The following is a 13,960-nucleotide window of genomic DNA, read 5'->3' as shown; positions in this document are numbered from 1 at the left end:
GTGAGGAACCTAAAATGTGGTAATAATAAAAGGTCTGAACTGCAGATGAAAACCTTAATCCATTTGCTAGGCAAACATTTGTTGAGTAACAGCTAACACTGGGCACTCAATATATGTCAGGCACACTGCCAGGTGTGTTGCATGGTTTATCTCATTTATCTACACAATCACGCTGTTTTTCCCATTTTACAGATGAAAAAACGTAGGCTCAAAGCCTTTAAGCAACTTGTTGGTTTAATAGATGGCCCAGCCAAGATTTACAGGCAGGTAGTTTGATGCTAGAACCCAGATACTGCTCCTCCGAGCAAGACGTCGATACTGACGGATATAAAAGGGAAAAAGCAAGGACTCTCTCCTTATATATCCTTCTTTAAAAATCTTTTTCTTAAAATATTTTAAACATCCATCCCAGAATCAATCCTTCTTTGTCCTCTGCTTCCACAGCCTTTAACACCTTGTATTTTAGTTTAGTCTCTCTACATGTCTGCCTGTCTACATAGCCCTCTCTCCCAGACATCAATATTCTTGAGGGCAGAAATCCTATGTTTGATATCTTTGCATTTTCCACAGTTTCTAACATGAAGTAAATGTTTTCAAAAGTTTGTTGAATTGAATTCAGAGAATTGGAGTTTCGATTTGTCCTTATACAGTGTAAATCCCTGTCCCTTATGACTGAAGATGTAATACCAGGATACGGCTGGAACCCATGGGCCATGGTCCCTTCCACTGCCTGCAAACATAGAGGAGCTCTCACGTGGGAAATGCCACGTGATGCCTCACCAGCACCTCAGCCGGAGCACCCCTCTCAGCGGGGTGAACATGGCCTCAAGTACCTCTGGCCCACTTATGGGTCACAGGACAGCCTCTTTCTGACACTGACATGGATGTAGAATGCTAGAGTTGCAAGGGACCTCAGGGATTCTGTTCCTTTAGTAGATGAGGTGATTAGGACCCAGAAAGGGCTACAGAACTTTTCCAGAGTCGTACAGCTATTTAATGGCAGGGCCAGGAGCAGGTGCCCCAGGACCCTGGGCATGCCATGTTCTTCCATTTCAACACGCTGCTGCAGGAACTGATATCTTCCCTCTATAAATCTGAATCCCAAGGCCAAGCTTTCCTCACCCTGATGCAATCAGCAGGGTGAGAGGATTAGTGATAAGGCAGCCCTGAGCTCTGGGCTAGTCCAGGAACCTGGTTAGCGCTGCTGCCCCCGCCCTTTGCAGGAAGGTGGAAACAGTGACCCTGGGTCAGCCCTGGCTGAGGTGGGCGGGGGCATGAGGGTGCCATAAAGGGTCTCAAGGAATCACAGACATTCGAAACTACAGTCGTTCAATGCTCCTTTTAGACTGAGGATGTACCAAGCTAAAAGGGGCACACAGTACATATTACACATCTAGACTGAATATCTTCTGACTATGCTGTGAACTCATAAATATTCCAGCCTTCAAAATAAAGAAAATAAGGCAGCAAAGGGGGCATGTGCATAATGGGCAGGTTCTGAGCTTGGTCGCTGTTGGACTCTCACGGTTTCATAGGGTAATCCTGTGTCCCAGTGTGTGCCTGCTGTCCTGGGCAATTCCTAGTAATGCACACATTCACTCATCATTTCCCATGAATTAAATGGTCATTCTTTGTCACTGGAACTCTCCAAGCCTCAGTTCCCTAACTACAGAGTAAAGGGTTCTGAGTCAATATCTTTCACGTTTTCTTTTCACTGGAAAATGCTTCAATTTTATAATTTTTTAAAAATTAATAAAACTCCTTTGGGGTTCCAGGAGGAGCTCCACAGCTTCTGAGAGCAAAGTCACTAATAGATCTGTGACTGCTCTGTTATTGACATTGACCTTTGGACCTTAGGTTCAACACTGACAAACGGGTTGATTAAAAAAATAATTTAAAAACCCCCCAGCCCTTCGGAATAACAGGTGAGAATTCATCAGAGCTCACCTCTCAAACAGGCAAATCATTTCATTCATTTTTGGCATGTCACAAATTATAACCTCTATCAGCATCCTATCATCGCCTTTCATCTATCTACCAGTTTGTTAATACCTAACATCTAGCTAATGGAGGAAACACGGTTTTTGAATCCAGGTTCTTACTGGGGCCATCGGCTCACTCTCTCGGTTTGTTTTTGTTTTTGTTTCTGCTTGTGACATTTCCCGATCCCTTTCTCTTGATAAAGAAATGTTATGGGGGACAAGGTTGTGGCAAGGCCACCCCCTCCCCAGTGTGCTTCTTGTTGTGGCTACCCCAGCAGCCAGCAGTTGCCCTGTCTCTCCTATGCCCATGCACACACACCCTGTACACGGCTGACTCTGCCAGGTTCATGCGTGTGTGTGTGTGTGTGTGTGTGTGTGTGTGTGTGTGTGTACATGCGTTTTACTTTGTCACTTCCTTAAGCTTAAAGGGTCTGTGATAGCTGGAATAGCATTTAATAATTCTCTGTAAACCTCACAGTGCCCTACCCACAGGAGATGTTCAATACATACTCAATTCAAAATACATACTCAATATGTACTCATACAAAAGAATGAATTAACCATCAAATAAATCTGGGGGCCAAACACAGAGTTCTGTATACATTTCTAAATGTGCCTATTTGTGAAATGTAAATAACTTCCCCGCAATTCCTTTCTTTCACATTTCAGGAGCCCTCAGATATAGCTGCATTGTATATGTATGGCTTTGTAAACCACTTTATTTTCACTGTTCTGATCTCACATGTGTGGGGATTCTTAAATGGCTATTTGCTTGACTTTATAACCTGCACCTTGGAGAGGCTGGATGATAAATGAGAAATGAACAATTCCTTATTGCTACTTATCTGCTGAATCTATAAACTAGTGTCAGCATTTACTCAGTTGGGTTTAAAGCTGTGCCTGGTATACTTATTAACCTGCTTAAAATACACCATAAAAATGGGCTTGGTAAGCAGTTGTTTTAACTAATTTTTAAAAATGACATTGGTCATTTCCACTAATACATGGGGTGACCTTTGGCAAACCGTTTAACCTCCCTGGGCCTTGCTTGCAAAATGAAGGGGTGGAGGATAGATCAGCTGTAAGAGCCCTGCAGCTCTGTCATTCCTTATTCCTTAATTCCATGATTTTCAGATGAGTAAATTAAGGGATCTTGGTAATACCTATTAGAGCAATTACAAATTGGTTCACATAGATGATTTCATGAACATTCCTTGGCAGTCCCTGGAGTGTGGGGAGGGCAGCACCTGGTAGTTGAATTTTATTCTGTTACTTATCAGTGCTGTGATTTTTGGCAGTGTGACACTTCTGAGTCTCAGTTTTCTCGTCTACAAAATGGGCACAATAACACCCACACTGATCACCCCAGAGAACAATCAAATGTGAAGATCAATAATAGATACATGTGAAAGCACTCTGATAAATGGTAATTGGCCCCAATTTACAGATGAAGAGATCATTCGAAGTACTGTTTGGTTAATCACTTTGTAGCAGGGCCAAAGAAAGGATTGTTTGACTTCTCACATTCTATTTTGATTACATGTGCAAGTGATTTAAAAATTATATAAAAATTATATAATGGTCATATAATTTTTACAAAAGGTTCTATAAAGATTGAGTGTTCAGGAAAACCTGTGCTTGATGAGACATTTCTGGGGGTGCTAAATGGCACAGTCATAAGAAAATCAGTCCTATTCTACTGGCCCAGGAACTCCTAGCTATTAGAAAATCGAGCGTTTTTCAAAGGCTTTGGAAATATGTCCCTTCCCGGCTCTGGTTCTCCTCCCTCCTCACACGCCTGGCTTGGGGATGCAGCCTGGCCACGTCAAGGGCACATACGGTTTGCCCAGACTTTTGCCTTTGAGTCAGTCCATCCACAGTCAAGTGCATGGAAAGCAGCCGTTGCTGAGGACTTCCATCATGGAGAATTCAGTCATCAAGGGTGTCTGGCTCATGCCCCTTTGAGCGCCATTCCTCAGGACAGTACTGACCACCATGCCTGACCATGCAGGGGCCTGGCTAATGTGGCCTGAAGGTAAATATGGTGCCTGACTGGGCCCTGCTGGCCCCTAGATGGCGAAGAGCAGAGATGAAATGACTCCAGTCTGCAAAAAACTACCATTCTGCCTTTTCATGTTCCTTTACCAACAACCGACTAACCAACTACACAGACAAACCAAGATGACCTCAGAGTTACAAAAAAATAAAAAATACAGAGCTTAGAAAAAGGGAATAGGAGGGGCATTTTAAATCTGTAACCCCTACTGTATTTTTTATTTGCTTAATGTTTATATGCAGTAACAATGAAACTGGCCTGGAGCTCGAAGATACTTTTATTGTCTATTGATCAAATCTGTTGCATTAAATTAAAAATATCAGTATAGGATTTTTTCGAAGGTTCTCTAAGTTTATGGTGGAATTTTGTTTCTGTTTCTTTTTGGTGCCACTCTCTCCTGAACCCCATCCCACATTCTGCTTATTAACTGGGAGGAAGGCAGCCTTCATCTTTATAAAACTGTGACTTATTGCTCTACAAATTAAACTATTTCAGTTTCAGAAATGGCACCTGACATTCATTCGTACTTGTCCTGTAATTCATTTGGTCTCCAGTCACATTCTTAATGGTTGACTGTCTTGCTTTCTCAATGGCCTTCCCTTCTGAATGCCCTCTTCAGCTTTTGGTCACCACTAAGGTCTGTCTTCCTTCCCGTGCCCACATTGCCCTCCTCTTCTCCTGGAGTCTGAATAGCCAGCTTTTATTTGCAGCTGGACCAGCACCTGGCCTTACACTCCACCATATCCTGGGCCAGCAAAGGGAGTTTTGAGAAGAGGAAACAGTTGCAAGAACTCAGCCTATTGTTTTCAATTTCAGAAACACTCAAGGTTGCACATGCGATTCTGTGACAATCTGAATGGCTGTGAAAATATTTTCTAAAGGGGGAGGAGAAACTTCCTTGTGGAATCACTCCCACCAACTGCATATGTCTCCAGCCAAGAATCCAGAGCACAGGTCTGTTCTTGGAGTTTGAGTTCATTGAGTTTGGGGACCCTCAAGCTGAATTTTCTCCAGTGGCTAAGCATTTGTTGTAAGCACAATACTCATGAAATCTTAGGAAGAGAGACAAGTCTTGGATCTGATCAATCCTCCCCACCCCTCTCACATTTCTTTTCCTAATTTCAAAGAAACAGGAAGTCATTGTAATTCATTTGGAAAATACAGGAAAGTATAACAAAGAATTAACTAAATCTTTCTTTTTCTCTTTGTCTCTCCTCACCAGTTTCACACTATATAGAGTGTTTGCAATCTACTTTTTATTTAAAAAAATATTATGAAACATTTCCATGTTATTAAATAGTTGTAAAATGGGTACTATATAGACTTTACATGACTTATATTGTTGTTCAGAGTATATTGTTTCCTATTTTTCACTACAATAAGATGTTTGATGTGTTCCTGTCAAATCATATAAAGTTTGACAAACATCTTGTAAACCTCTGATAATTTCCTTGGGGTAAATTTCTCTTGCTGGAAAAAGTGGCTCAAGGAATATGAATATTTTTAGGATTTTTTTTGGGATACATATTGCTAAATTGCTTTCCAAGAAGTTTGCATACAAAATTCCCACCACTATCAACAGCACTCAATTTTGTGTAAAATAAGTTAAAATACATATGTATAAATTTGTCAGGTAAATTCCACCTCTTATTAGACAGATTTAATTTCTATCATGTTTTGAACTCACAGGTTAAGAAACAAAACAAAGCCAAGCAAAATCAAAGAGGACATTTAATGCCCAGCTGAACAAATCACAATGCAGAGATTATTTTAGGGACTGGGGAGACGTCCTGTCTGCCCTTTAAGGTTTGTGAGGATTTTAAAATGTAAGTAACTGAAGCACAAAATGTCAAGAAATTTATCCAAGATAACATAGACAGTAAGTAGTGGATATGGGGTTCAAATTACATTATTTAACATCTGAGTCTAAACTCCTAACCCAAGGACAATGCACACTTAGTATCTCATCAGATCTAAAGTTTCCAGAATGTTCTACATGATGAATTTATTGTCCAGAAGCTGCCTTTTGTAGCTTGTAAGATTTTAACCAGCAAATAATAATTTGAGATTTTTTTTGAGGGGAAATCTTATCTTGGAAGAAGGCAGCATCCTCAACAATTGAGAAACACTTTCACACATCTCCTTTCTAGAATATGCCAGAAACAGAAGTGAAATAACTTGCCAGAGGTCATCCAGATTGCAGAGGGGAACTGGGATGAGAACCCAGGCTCTGGTGAGTCTCTGCCTGCTCTTAGAGTGTTTTCTCTGGCTGCACATATCCTCTGTGGACAAGGAGGAAGGCCAGATTGACTAAGGCCCATAGTGCCTTAAGGTTTCATGGGTGTTAGTATATGGCACCTGGGGATCTCCACTCTCAGGGGAAGCCTGAAGGGGGAGGTTGGTCACAGCAGCCCGAGAGACTTAACTCGCTGAGCTTAATGTGGGCACACCAAGACCGTCTGCTCCCAGGTAAAGCCCTTCGGGTAGGCCAAGCTGCTTTCCAGCGGGAAGCCCACGCAGGAGTGAGCTTCCCCAGCGAGTAGAGGGTAGAGGCTGGGGCCTTAGTGCCGGCCTTCTGGGGAGGGGATTCCTGCATTGAATGGAAGGCTGGAACAGATAACCTTTGGGGCCCTTCCAGCTCCCAACATGGCTGATTTGTATGTCTTGGGGGAAAGGAGTGAGCAGTCACGGGACGGGAATAGTTGGTTTCGAGCCCCGCCCCAGTCGCCAGCGTAGTCCTCCACTTAGGCAAATAATTTAACCTGTCAGTACAAGGCACAATGCCTGGAGCAAAGTAAAGCTTTGTAAATGTTTGCCGAATGAATGAATGAAAGAATGGGTGGATGGCTTAAAGTCTCCCAAGTCCCAAGGAATACTGGTGAAAATTGGCATCTTACAGCACCCTTTGATTGGTGTGGTGTTCCAATGAGACAATATGAAGTACACTGAATTTAGGAGGAAATGTGATCCTCCAAAACCAAAGGGATTCTAATTCGTCCTTACCCTGACGACGGGTAAATTGTTATTTACCAGCATCGGTAAGCATTCTAAGCCATGGCGAGTTTTGAGTCCATCCAAAACTGTTTCAGTAATTCCCCCGCCGCCGCTGGGGCAGCTCAGCGCCTCCCGGGCCGGGTGGGGCACGCCAGCCCGGGGCCCTCCCTCCTCTCCCGCCCCGGATAAATGCCGAGTCTAATGGATTGTTCATGCTGCTGTCCAGATTAGATAGCGAGCCCCTCCGTTATCGCGGCTGGAGCAAACCCGAGCGGCCACCACGCCGAGAGCTTTCTAAGGCAGCCCCGCGCGGGGCCCGGGGAAGCCAGAGGGCAAGAGGGAGCAGCGAGCCTGACAAATCCTAGACCGGGTGCTTTCCACCTAGCGCCTCTACTTAGAACTTGCCCTGAACCCTAAATCCTCCACCTTCTATAGCTTTTCGCGAAGCTGGCATCCGATGTGGTCGGTAGCTACTATCTGTTGAATGCCAGGGAGTAGTTCCTAGCGAGTACCTCATAGATTCCGCTGTCAACTTTCCAGAAGCTAGGCACACTTTTGAGAACTCCCCACTCCACCCTTAATACCAGAAGATATTTTTGCATAAAACAGGGACTACTACATCCGACCAGTAGGGTAGTACCTTTCCTAATTCTTGTTGCTCTTGAACACTGCCCAGACAGCATTGCTGAATTTCTGATCTCCTTGTCAATTCTCCATGGTCAGGGTTTACCTGTCAATGAATGATCCTGCTTCTTAAAAAAAGTTTCTTTAAAAAAGTAAACCTTACGTTTTTTTCTTCTTATAAGCTATTTTCCCCTTCCAGTCATTTTCTGAAAACAAAAAGGATCTACTATCATCTATCAGCACTATTAGACAAAATAAAATATTCATGTATGCTCTAACAACAAATTCTACGTAAAACAAATAAGAAATGCTCAAAAGCATTTATCTACAAGCTGACACTAATTATTCTATCATTATTATAATAGAATTACTGTGATATAACAGAAAGCAAATAAAATCTTAGCTGATGAATAACAAAAACTTATCTATTTATGCCATATCAATTTCCTGTTAAATAACTTTGGAGTTTGTGGAAAGCCAGAATAAACGGTGTGGTAGGAAAAAAAATCATCTGTCTCAGTATTAAACATTTCTACAACATAAGAAAAAAAAACGTGCATTACGTTTTTGACTGGATCAAACTTATTAGACATACACCCAGCCAATGGAAAATGATGATGTATAATGCGCTATTTGTATAGAGGTGGAAAATTAAGAACTTCCTTAAGGGCAAACAAAACAGCTACTGTATGCTTTGATTCAGAAATTAAAATAATTCGCCAACAGGAAGACTTCTGATTCATCCCACAAGACTCATTTATCAAGTAACGTCTGCCTGCAAGCAGTACGCCAGAATTTTATAAAGACGCATTTATTATGAGGGTTAAGAGTCTTGGGTTGGGATGCGAAATGACCAAGCCAGATGCGGGGGAATTTTTAAAGGTGGAGCGTGTGTCCGGTAGCGTTCTGCAGCCACGAAAATCACCCCCGTCTGCAGCCAACAAGCCAAGAACCAGGGCAAAATAGAAAGGCACACAGGTAGAAAAGAGCAGTTTATATATATAAAGAACAAAGCAAGGGGGAGAGATTTTGATTAAGAAAATTAAACTCTGGAGCTGAATTAGAGAAGAATGACAATCGGAGAGGGAGGTGGGAGAGGAAAACAAGAATAGTTAGGACAATACTAAACGAATAAAGAAAACCCCGAAGAACTGCAGTCGGGTGAATGAGAAACAATCCCTGTTAGAAGCTCCAGGAACAGCAGCAGCCATTCCTACCCCACCGAAGCCGACCCCCGCGCACGCCGCACCCGCGCCTGGACGCTGGCTTTGGGGCACGCAACTTGCGCGGGGATTGCAGCTGCCATCCCAATGTTTGGCGACTTGTGGTCCAGGAAAGAGTGTTTCTAAATCCAGGAGGAGGCGTGTGGAGTCTGGGACTCAGGCTGAGAAATGATTAAAAGACGGTGCCCTTCCTCAGAACCTCGGAGTGTCCAGGCCTGGGAATCCGTTTGCTCCCCCATAAGCCCCAAATCCAGCTGCTGCGCGAAATCTCTACCTCCAGTTCCCGCCCCGGCCGGGGACCGTGCCCCTTTGAACGGGGCTGAGGGAGACCCCTTGAACCCGGTGTTCGTGGCCACTAAGACCGCGAGCGGGGGAGCCGCCCATGCCCCTCGATAAGCCTCCAAACCCGGCCCGAGAAAGCTTCGATTCATTCTTTTACCGGCCGGGGTCTGGAGTTCGCTGCGGCCCTGGACTCTGGGGCTGGGTGTCCCTCGGCATGGGGATACTGAGGTGCGGAATAGCCTAACTGGGACTTGGGGTTGTGTGTATGTAAGAATAACCATTTCCATCAAACTCCTACTGTGACTCTTGTATTGGCCTGTTGAGGGATCTCACGAGGGCTCTCACAACTGGAAAGACACTAGCGGGACAGGGTTTCGCCATGCGCCACACTGCCCAGACCGTGAGGACGGCGGCGTGGAGGTGGGCAGGTCCTGGGTCCTGCTGGCGCCCTGTGCCTGGAGAGGGGCGCGCAGGCGGAGGCCTTGCCCGCCTTCTCCTGCCCGTTCCTGGCCCCTGGAGGGCCCGGCAGCCCGCGGTCTCTGAGCTCCCCACAGGATGCTCCCCCAGAGGGCCGCCTGGGCAGCACCAGGTGCAGGCCTGAGGTCACACGACTGCCCGCCCCTTGGGCTTCCTCGCCCGCTTGCCCTGCGCTCGCGACGCTCGGTCTCGCCGGGATCCTGGGGCCGGAGACGCGATCCTGCAGACCGGCCCGAGGGGACCTGGCCTACGAGGCGCCATGATGGTTGAAACGGGTTCGAACCAATCCAGGCTGGGCCTCGCCAGGAATGGAAATGAGGAGAGGGAGCCCCGCGACCTCGTGGGCAGGCGCGCGAAGGTGGCAAACGACGCGGGGGCTTGATGGTCTCTTTGCAGACATCGCTGGTTCCGGGCGCGGTGTCGCGCGGGTGGGCGGGGACCCTCCCGGCCCCCGGGTGCCGCAGGAGCCCTCCCACCACCGCGTCCCGCCCCGGCCCGGGCTGGGCTCCGAGGGCTCGGCCGCAGGCCGCGGGGGCTGGGGACCTCGAGCCCGCCAGAGCGGCCGGGCCCCGCGCGGGCTGCCGTCCCGCCGGGCTCCCCTCCGCCAGGTCTCCGGGAGGGGTCGCCCGCAGCCGGTGGGAGCCCCCCCGCGGGAGACCCCCGGGGAACCTCGGGCCGAGAAGCTCCTCCCACTCTTCCCGGCGGGCGACGGGCGGGGGAAACCCGACCTCGATATGAAACGAACGTGTAAACCTCCCAGCGCCCTTACAAAAGGGATCACAATTGGTTACGAGTCACTCATGCTGTCATCCGCTTCCTGATTTTTCTTATTCGGGGTAATCCTCTGCCTCTTGGGGCGTTCCCGAAGCTTTATGGAGCTCTGCCATTACTTGGAGTCTCCATCCCCCCTCCTCCGTCCCTTAAAAACAGACTACTTTTCGTTCCTTCTCCGAACTCCGCGGGGTTAGGATTGCTCGCTCCAGAGCCGGCCCAGCGAGGCCTTCCGGGGCACTTTCCAGGTCGCGGGACTTGGCGCAGGGCCACCCGCGGGGACCCCGGCAGGGCGCCTGCCGACCCCTCTGAGGGCCGCGCGCCCCGCCCCTCGCCCGCGCGCGCTCCGCGGCCTGGGGTCCGGTTCATCTCGCCGACAGCTCCGCGACAGCTCGCTTCCCTGCCCGCCCTGTCCTTCCCGGCCCTCCGCTCCAGCCTGACGCCGCCTGGTTTATTGCCCTTGGATCGGCTTTTGGCTTTATCAGGCCCGGCGGGGGCGTCCGGCGCGCGGCCCCCTCCCCCTAAAAGGCGCGGGGGGGAGACCCTTTTAAGTTTTTCTAGAAACCTCTCCTATTCTAGAAAGCCCCAATCTGGTGTCTGCTCCGAAAGCCAACAGAAAAATAGCCCCAATTAGCGCGATCGTGGAGAGAGAACCGAGGCAGAGCCTCCAGGCCCACGGACACTTTTCTGTGTAGCCCCTTTATCTAGATAATGCAGGTGAAAGTGCTTCCCGCCCCCCAATTATTCGGATAATTGTCTCGCATCTCCACTTGGTGCTGTATTTAGGTAGTTGAAGATTGATCACTTGTATTTCTTCGGTCTCTAAAATTCTAGGGTCCCAACCCTAAGCCCTCTCCTCTCTACTGTCCCCAGCCTTAAAACATCTCTGGACTCACACAGGCAAACGGTCATTTTTCCTTCCATAAATCATTTGGCAAATATAACAAGGCATTAGAAAGTCATTTGAAATGGATATTTTGTTGAGTTTGAGAAATAGAATGAGGATAAAGAGCAACTTCATTACTTCCTGAAGACCAACCACACAAAACTGCCTTTTAAGATTTCCCAACTTTCTGCTCATTGAACTTACTAATGCATAATCACTTTCAGAGACAAATTCTTTAAAGAGGACATGTCTGTGTGGCAAAAAATGAACTCTAATGAATTCTGTAAAAAAAAAAAAAACTTCATAAAGTGAAACTTTAACTGTCCTTTTATTCTAGGCCAATTTACCCAAATAAGACTAACAGAAACAAAACACTTACTACTACCACCACTACTGCTACTAAAAAAAGCCAGACCAATTTTGTGGTGATACATCATGGGATTCCAGCAGCCAATTACAGCACGTTTTTTTTTTTTTTCTCAAAATGGGCACTTCGTTGGTTTTGCCCAGCTGAAAACCTCACAATTTCCCTTAATTTTGGACAACATGCAGAAGACTGAAAATATCAGCACTGGGAGAAAATGAGGAGGCATGTAGCACTAGAGTTGGGCAGGGGAAAGAAAGACAACTAAAGCAGATGAATGTAAGTTTTGGGGCAGCTTTTGATTCACCTGGCTGAGAGCCACCAGGGCTGCAGGAGAGGAAAATGGACCTGGAGGAACAATTTTTCATTCTCTGCTTTGCAGAGCTAATATTTGTAGTACACAGACAACGAGAGACTGCGCTAAGTCCTACTCAGTTCCAGAAGAGTGCTTGTTCAGTCCTCCTAAGGCTGCAGAGTTAAAACATGCCCTGGTCTGTTTTCAACCTTTGAGCAAGTGGAGGAAGCTGACACCCCGGTTGGCTTCAAACTCCCCCTGAGCCTCCACTGTTGAGCAGTGCTTCACTCTGAAGTCAGGGTCTCCTCGTCTCCACCTGTGCCCTCTCACAGCTGCCCCTCTGTCTGTACCTTTGTTTCTCCCTTTCTTTTAGACTCAGTCCTTTCCTCTGCTACAAATAAGATTCATTGTTCATTTGGCCAGACTCTGGATTTATAGGAAGGAGAGATCATTTTGACTTGTGGGCAAAAGCATATGTAACCAAGGTCTCCAAAGCACACAGCAAGCTCTGGGCAGAAAAACGCAATGTCTATGGTACACCTGCAAGACCCACCTCCACCCCAACTTCCCATCACATGTCTGGATGCAGAATAAACCAGAAATCAAACTTTGCACCAAACTTGGCCGACGCTCGGCCTGTGAACAGGCAAAGAAAAGTTCCAGACCCTGAAGGCCGCGAGAGGCCTGTTCACCAGCTCACCAGTGAAGCCAACAGGAGACTCTGGTGAAACTTTATGCCCTGGAAATGTACCAGGACGTCTGACGCAGATCAGGAGAGGCCCTAAGCTTTCCAAGGGGATCCTCAGATGGATCAGGAGCCGCAGGGCCCCCAGGGGGAAGCGTGTGATCTGGGTTTGTTGGGCAAGCAGGAGCGAGAGGGCCCAGGGCACCTGGTTGAATCTGTTTGGTTGTTGTGTGGTGTCTGCTTATTTATTTTTTCTTGGGACACTGACTGTTCCCATCCAATTCGATTGTTGGAGTAGGAGGCTGAACAGGCAAATAGAGAAACTAAAATGCCAGCCAACGGTAAGAAAGAGAAACAGAGAAAATGAACCTGAGTGAGAAAGTGGGAGAGAAGGAAGCCTTGCCTCTGGGGCCTGTCCTGTGAGCAATCCCAGGAGGTCTTCTGGTCCCCAAAAGTGTGTGTGAGAGCCTCCTGCACACCTCAGCCGCAGGCAACTGGCCCTCCTCCCCCGTCTGATAGCGGCGCTTCCACCGACCTTCTCTGCCTCCGGCCCTCTTGGCCTTCCTCCCCGGCTCCCTGGTGCATCACCCTCTCTGCTCTCCCAGGGTCACCAGGGGCACCCGGAGGGGACTCACCCACGGTGGGAGACGGGTCCCTGCAGCTTCTCGTGGTTGGGTGCGAGGCAGAGGCTCAGGGCCCTTCTCAGTCCTCAGTCCCCGGGTTCCAGGCTGTTCTCTGCGGGAGGGGAAGGAGGCGGTGTGAGCTGGTCTCCCAGCTCCCTCGGAGCTCCCAGCTTTCCCCTCGGAATTAGATAACAGGAAAAATAGATAAGAGAAGTGGTTCATTAATTCAGCAAGCCGTTTTTTTTTTTTTTTGGGTATGTGTACAAGTGGAAGGAAACCCTTCTGGGGAATGAAGCCCTGGTTGGACATTAAAAAAAAAAATTCCTGAGATGCTTTTGGAGGGTCACCCAGAAGGACCTGAGACTGCAGGGGACAGACGCAGGGAGTCACCATCGGTGATGAGGAAGGCGGACTTCACAGCGAGGCTTCTCCCCTGCGTCCTGCGGTTCCAAGGACTGGGAGGGCTGCTCTGCTGTGCTGGCTTAGGCCACGAAGTCCTCCTCTGAGGGTAGAAATAATCATAACCATGGCACACTCTTCCTCATTAGCATGGCAATAACAAGTAACAGATTTTCTTTTTTCGTTTTTTCTTTTGGTATCATTAATATACAATTACATGAGCAACATTATGATTGCCAGACACTCCCCATCATCAAGTCTCCCCCACATATCCCATTACAGTCACTGTCCATCAGCGT

The 13,960-nt window shown here is 47.3% G+C and overlaps 1 protein-coding gene across 1 annotated transcript in view; it reads right to left on the bottom strand.

The window, feature by feature from the left end:
• Positions 1 to 13,424, bottom strand: part of GATA4 (GATA binding protein 4) — a 73,405-nt gene extending 59,981 nt beyond the window's left edge. The window contains exon 1 of the mRNA XM_036998911.2: positions 13,275 to 13,424. The gene's annotated coding sequence lies outside the window, so the exon portion shown is untranslated. The remainder of the gene's footprint in view (positions 1 to 13,274) is intronic.
• Positions 13,425 to 13,960: the final 536 nt, after the last annotated feature.

The sequence above is a fragment of the Manis javanica genome, chromosome 3, assembly GCF_040802235.1.
Source record: "Manis javanica isolate MJ-LG chromosome 3, MJ_LKY, whole genome shotgun sequence".
In the NCBI taxonomy this organism is placed as follows: domain Eukaryota; kingdom Metazoa; phylum Chordata; class Mammalia; order Pholidota; family Manidae; genus Manis; species Manis javanica.
The sequence above is the reverse complement of the archived record's forward strand: the minus strand, read 5'-3'. Positions and strand labels throughout refer to the sequence as shown.